Source organism: Chrysoperla carnea (genome assembly GCF_905475395.1).
Source record: "Chrysoperla carnea chromosome X unlocalized genomic scaffold, inChrCarn1.1 SUPER_X_unloc_156, whole genome shotgun sequence".
NCBI classification, from domain to species: Eukaryota; Metazoa; Arthropoda; class Insecta; order Neuroptera; family Chrysopidae; genus Chrysoperla; species Chrysoperla carnea.
The window spans coordinates 1-7500 of record NW_025408107.1 but is presented as its reverse complement, the minus strand read 5'-3'; the positions used below and the strand labels follow the sequence as shown (position 1 = coordinate 7500).

Sequence of the window (7500 nt, the reverse complement as noted above, 5' to 3'; positions counted from 1 at the left end):
TAGTTCACCATCTTTCGGGTCCCAGCGTGTACGCTCTAGGTGCGCCTCTATTATAATATAATCCGAAAACTAAATTATAATAATATAAGACGCCCCTAGGAGTGCGATATTTAATACATAATATAAATATATCCTCCTTTTATCATTTATAAAAAAATATAAATAATATTTACTTTCATTGTGCCTTTGGGTTTCATAAAATTTATAAATATTTCGATGAAAAAATATTTTATTCCCAATGACTTGCGTACATGCTAGACTCCTTGGTCCGTGTTTCAAGACGGGTCCTGAAAGTACCCAAAGCTATATCGTCGCTGACAGATAAATTTTTAATAAAAAAAAATGAGCCAGTTCATTATCATACACCTACTGACAGTTAAATAGTATCATATAACGGCATAAAATCCGTATATATAATATGTTTTAATAAAAAAACCTATTTATACTCGTGGTGGATCTGAACGCGTTAATAACGCGACTCAATATCAATTTATAATTAATACCATCAAACAATTAATCAAGAAACATAGGCGTTTAACATACACAAAATATTATCAAAAAATAATATTGTACATTAATCAACGCACCAATGCCTATAGATTAATATTTAATGGGTCGCAACGTCCTACAAGATGAGAAGTGCATACCTCGTTATCATACAATTAACAATATACAGCAGTGCATATATTTTTACTAAAAATAAATTCCTAATAAAAATTTTTGTCACATGCTAGTACAAATTGGTTGATTAACGATAAAAAGTAAATGAATCTCATCTTTCGACCTTTCGGGTTTCTCAGGTTTACCCCTGAACGGTTTTACGTACTCTTTAACTCTCTCTTCAAAGTTCTTTTCAACTTTCCCTCACGGTACTTGTTCGCTATCGGTCTCGTGGTAATATTTAGCCTTAGATGGAGTTTACCACCCACTTAGAGCTGCACTCTCAAGCAACCCGACTCTAAGGAAAGATTCACCTATCATCAATAATAATCACTACGGGCCTGGCACCCTCTATGGGTATATGGCCCCATTCAAGATGGACTTGGATGTATTATATAACAATAGGTTTATATTGAATCTTCCTAAACACTACATTCCCCAAGTGTCTGTTTATCAGCCACGGGGTTCAGTGCTGGGCTTATCCCTGTTCGCTCGCCGCTACTAAGGGAATCCTAGTTAGTTTCTTTTCCTCCGCTTAATAATATGCTTAAATTCAGCGGGTAATCTCACCTACTCTGAGGTCGTAAAAGTTTTTAGAAGTATTAAAACAAAAATTTTTTTTATATATTATGTTTTTGTTATATTTTATAAGTAAACAATTTTCTTAATTATTCATACTCAAATTTTTTTAATATTATTATATAATATTATTTTTATATTTATCTAAAGAGAAGAAAATAAAAAATAAATAATTATATATATTAATTTTTTTCGAGTATATTGAAAATTTTATTACAAATAAAATATTCCATAACAAAATATTAATATATAATATTTTTGTTTATTCTTCTTTATTTAATATTTTAAAAATATATTATTAATATCATTTATTATTAATATTATTATTAACATAAAGTTTTATAATATTATATATAAATGATAAAAAATAATATTGATATATTAATTTAAAAATGTCGACAAATAATAAAAAATATATAAATTTTAAATGCTATTAAAAACATTTTATATTTATTTTTTTCTTATATTTGGCGTAAAACATTCATATATAAATAATTTTACATTTCTTTTATAAAAATTTTATTTATCAATTTAATTAAATATGAAAAAATAAATTTTCTTTTTTAATTATTGATAAATTTCTTTTTCATAAAAAAAATTTTATGTAAAATAATCTTTTATTATATTAATATAATGTATACGACCCTCAGCCAGATGTGGTCCGGGAACAGTATCCAAGGACCGCAATGTGCGTTCGAAATGTCAATGTTCATGTGTCCTGCAGTTCACAAGTTGACGCGCAATTAGCTGCGTTCTTCATCGACCCACGAGCCAAGTGATCCACCGTCCAGGGTAATCTTTTTAAATTTTAAATGTAAGTATTATTATTAATAATAATCTTTATTTTTAATATAAAAAATAAAATTATTAATTTATATATCTTTATAAATTCTTTTAAAATAAAAAAATTTTTCTAGAATATAAATTATATATTTTATTTTAAATATATATATATATAAATTAAAGATATTATGGTATTAATAAATATATACATAACATTTTTGATATTTTTGTTAGTGCTAGCTAGATATAATAATTAATATTTGGTATATTTTATAGAAATGTATTTATTTTTTTTTTATAAATTATTTTCTACATAAAAATATATATAATATTAATATGGTACAAAACAAATGGGTTTGTTTTTTAACATAATAACTTTTAATAAAAAAAAAGAAATATCAAGACAAAACATAAAGAAATTTAAATTTGAAATAAATTTTATTCTTTAAAAAAATTTTATCTTGTGTTTTCTTTATTTTTATTATATAACATAGAAAAATAAAAATATAGATTATATCAATTATAATCTTATTTTATTTTTCTTAATAGAGATTATATACATATAAACAAATAATTTCAATATATTCTATTTTTAATTTCACTTTTTTATAAGAGAAATTATTTATAGATTTTATTAATAATTATTGTTTAATAATAATAATAATATTGAATATAAAAATATTTTATATGTAACAAATATATTATTAATATTTATATAATATTCTCTATATTATATGTATAGATATATTATGTGTATAAAAAAAGTTTGGCGTATTACTTTAATATGATATCATAACCAAAATAAATCTCTTTTAACACATAATTACTATTATATATTTTGAGAAAATTACATATTAATATGTTATTTTGTTAAAAAAAATATTTCTTATCAATAATATTTTTATTTTTTGGAATATTTAAAAACAATACAAAAAATATAAATAAATATATTTTATATATATCGTTAATGATCCTTCCGCAGGTTCACCTACGGAAACCTTGTTACGACTTTTACTTCCTCTAAATGATCAAGTTTGGTCATCTTCCCAGCAACATCGGCAATATCAGAAATATTGCCGCGTACCAGTCCGAAGACCTCACTAAATCATTCAATCGGTAGTAGCGACGGGCGGTGTGTACAAAGGGCAGGGACGTAATCAACGCGAGCTTATGACTCGCGCTTACTGGGAATTCCTCGTTCATGGGGAACAATTGCAAGCCCCAATCCCTAGCACGAAGGAGGTTCAGCGGGTTACCCGGACCTTTCGGCCTGGGAGGACACGCTGATTCCTTCAGTGTAGCGCGCGTGCGGCCCAGAACATCTAAGGGCATCACAGACCTGTTATTGCTCAATCTCGTGCGGCTAGAATGCCGCCTGTCCCTCTAAGAAGAATTATTTGTACGCCGGCAGTAAAAACCACATCAAAAAACTGCGTACCCATACACCATAACATATGCAACATAAAGCACAATATATACAAAATATAATCTTGATCGTTAAATCTCAAAAATACATGCATATATAAATACAATACATAACACACATGAAAATGAATGAAATGGGAAACAAACAGCCGATGGGCCTTGAGATGCCGGTAAAGTACGTCTATTTAGCAGGCTAGAGGTCTCGTTCGTTATCGGAATTAACCAGACAAATCGCTCCACCAACTAAGAACGGCCATGCACCACCACCCACCGAATCAAGAAAGAGCTCTCAATCTGTCAATCCTTCCGGTGTCCGGGCCTGGTGAGGTTTCCCGTGTTGAGTCAAATTAAGCCGCAGGCTCCACTCCGGGTGGTGCCCTTCCGTCAATTCCTTTAAGTTTCAGCTTTGCAACCATACTTCCCCCGGAACCCAAAAGCTTTGGTTTCCCGGAAGCTGCCCGCCGAGTCATCGGAGGAACTTCGGCGGATCGCTAGCTGGCATCGTTTATGGTTAGAACTAGGGCGGTATCTGATCGCCTTCGAACCTCTAACTTTCGTTCTTGATCAATCAAAACATTTTTGGCAAATGCTTTCGCTTCTGTCCGTCTTGCGACGATCCAAGAATTTCACCTCTAACGTCGCAATACGAATGCCCCCATCTGTCCGTATTAATCATTACCTCGGAGTTCCGAAAACCAACAAAATAGAACCGAGGTCCTATTCCATTATTCCATGCACACAATATTCAGGCAAAATTTGAGCCTGCCTTAAGCACTCTAATTTGTTCAAAGTAAACGTACCGGCCCACCTCGACACTCAATTAAGAGCACCGCGACGGGATTGCAATTGGGGGCTGCCACCGCTCTTAACGGTTAAACACTTACGACAAATTACATAATAAAAATATATATAATGCATTAAATAAATAATAACACTAAAATATACTTTATACATAATCTGTACCACCCACCGGTAGGACGTCCCACATAACATGCTAGTTAAACAATGCGAGCATTGAACCAACAGTGTAGGACACAGATTCGACTACGAGCTTTTTAACCGCAACAACTTTAATATACGCTATTGGAGCTGGAATTACCGCGGCTGCTGGCACCAGACTTGCCCTCCAATGGATCCTCGTTAAAGGATTTAAAGTGTACTCATTCCGATTACGGGGCCTCGGATGAGTCCCGTATCGTTATTTTTCGTCACTACCTCCCCGTGCCGGGAGTGGGTAATTTGCGCGCCTGCTGCCTTCCTTGGATGTGGTAGCCGTTTCTCAGGCTCCCTCTCCGGAATCGAACCCTGATTCCCCGTTACCCGTTACAACCATGGTAGGCGCAGAACCTACCATCGACAGTTGATAAGGCAGACATTTGAAAGATGCGTCGCCGGTACGAGACCGTGCGATCAGCTTAAAGTTATTCAGAGTCACCAAATTAAACGATGCAAATTAAAATTTACACCGATTGGTTTTGATCTAATAAAAGCATTCCTTCCATCTCTGGTCGGAACTCTGTTTGCATGTATTAGCTCTAGAATTACCACAGTTATCCAAGTAAATGTGGGTACGATCTAAGGAACCATAACTGATATAATGAGCCTTTCGCGGTTTCACCTTAATTTGGCTTGTACTGAGACATGCATGGCTTAATCTTTGAGACAAGCATATGACTACTGGCAGGATCAACCAGGGAACTATTTGTATTTATAATATTAAATATATAATAATATACATGATATTTTTGTTTTCTTATTATAAGAAAAAAAATTTTCATACAATAATTATTAATATATAATAATATTATTACAATTTCATTTTAAATATCAGATGGTCTCACCCATTACTGATATAAATTTTTTTTTTTTTATATCTCTATTGTTTTAAAATTAATAGAAAAAACATATGAGATATATATATTATTATTAATTTTTTTTTTTTTCAAATATATATTTTATTATGTCATTTATATAATTTTTTTGCTTTTACAAAAAGAAATATATAACATGTTATTCATAATAAATATTATTGAATAAAAAAAAAAAAAAATAATTATGATTTTTGTCAGACCATCACCAAATGGGTCTTAAAATATTTCAAACATTTTCTCATACTCGTCGCTAGATTGAAAGCGTCATTTATTTTTTAATTTTATTTAAAAAGTTAATTTTAAATAAAAAACGTTATAATAACACTTAATATTCTCGCTTGGTATGAGGTGAGTCAATGTAATATTATTTATAAAAATAATTTTTATATAAATATTGTGTGCTCATATGGGAGTGTAAAGTTTAAAACTTATAACCCATGAACTTGCTTTGACAAAAAAATTTATATGTTATTCTATTTATAATCAATAATTTAATAAAAAAAAATTTTTTTTTAAATATTGATATAAAAAGATATACATATAGAGGTTTTTTTTACAAAATTCTCATTAATTTTTTTACAAAAATAATAATACAATATTTAATATCAAAATAATCCAAACTGATTACCATCCAGACTATTATCAATATATATAAGATTGTATTATTATTCATTTCAATACATATTTATTAAAACTGAGATAAAATTTCATATATTAATAAATATGCATGTGTAAAAAAAAAAATTTTTATATAATAATTGAAAATGTTTTTGCTATTATTTTGTATACATACATTAAATAATTGATAACAATTTAATACAATGTACACCTAAAAAATAATAACAGCATATACATATTCGAAACATTACTAGCAAAAAAAACCAAAATACAATATTAAATATCAAAATAAACCAAACTGATTACCATCCAGAATATTTTGAGTATATATATATATAATTTTGTATATTTTGCGTTCATGTTAATAAAATATATAAATGATACATATTTGAAAAGTGTTATTCTTCTTTCTGTTTTTTCGTAATATCATGGTGTCCATAGACATGCAAAAGCGTCATACCAAGCCATATACATACCTACACCACCTTTGTTGAATGATACACGAACAGTATGAAAATTAAACAACATATTCAATATCATTTTATATTATACTAAAATAAATGTTATTCTATTAAGAAAGTGTATATTTTTAAATTTGGCATTCATTACATAGTCAAAATACAATAATAATATAGATGATACATATACGATAATTGTTATTTTTCTTTCTGTTTTTTCGTGATATCATGGTGTCCATAGAATTGCAACGACGTCATACCAAGCCATATACAACTCTACACCACCTTTGTTGAATGATACACTTAGAGTATGAAAAATAAACAAATTATACTATATCATACTATATCATATATGTAAGACTGTTGAACATAATACCACAAAATACACTATTTCATATAGATATACATTCATTCTTGTCAACATAAAAGTACGTTATAAATGATACATATACAATAAGTTTTATTCCTCTTTCTGTTATTCCGTAATATCATAGTGTCCATAGAATTGCAACGACGTCATACCAAGCCATATACAACTCTACACCACCTTTGTTGAATGATACACGGACAGTATGAAAAATAAACAACCTATTCTATACCATTTAATATCATACTAAAACATGAAACAAATGTTATTCTATTAAAAAGTGTATTATTTTATTATATTTAGTATTCATTACACAGTCAACATACATAAATGATACATATACGATAAGTGTTATTCCTCTATCTGTGCATCCGTAATATCATAGTGTCCATAGAATTGCAACAACGTCATACCAAGCCATATACAACTCTACACCACCTTTGTTGAATGATACACGGACAGTATGAAAAATAAACAACTTATACTATACCATACTATATCATATGTGTGAGACTGCTGAACGTAATACCACTAATACACTGTTATACATAGATATACATTCATCTCATTAACTTACACGCACTATCCATCATATATATTAAAGACATTACACCCGGTGCTTCAAACTCAAAATATGATAATGTTTAAAATGGCTTTAAACATCATAAACTTTACAGAATAATCAAAATTTAAAGAAAAAAATTTTAAAAAAAAAAATTTTTTTCAGCTAAAAATTTTT

At 29.2% G+C, this 7500-nt stretch overlaps 3 non-coding genes across 3 annotated transcripts in view; all 3 read right to left on the bottom strand.

Annotated features, from left to right (window-relative positions):
• Positions 1-1244, bottom strand: part of LOC123303902 — a 4578-nt gene extending 3334 nt beyond the window's left edge. The window contains exon 1 of the ribosomal RNA XR_006535974.1: positions 1-1244. This exon is cut by the window's left edge and continues 3334 nt beyond it. This is a non-coding gene — a ribosomal RNA (large subunit ribosomal RNA).
• A 635-nt stretch (positions 1245-1879) lies between these two features.
• LOC123303898 lies at positions 1880-2034 on the bottom strand. The gene has a single exon (XR_006535970.1). It is a non-coding gene; the product is annotated as a 5.8S ribosomal RNA (ribosomal RNA).
• Positions 2035-2987: 953 nt separating this feature from the next.
• On the bottom strand, positions 2988-5144 carry LOC123303901. The gene has a single exon (XR_006535973.1). It is a non-coding gene; the product is annotated as a small subunit ribosomal RNA (ribosomal RNA).
• Between the last annotated feature and the right edge of the window lie 2356 nt (positions 5145-7500).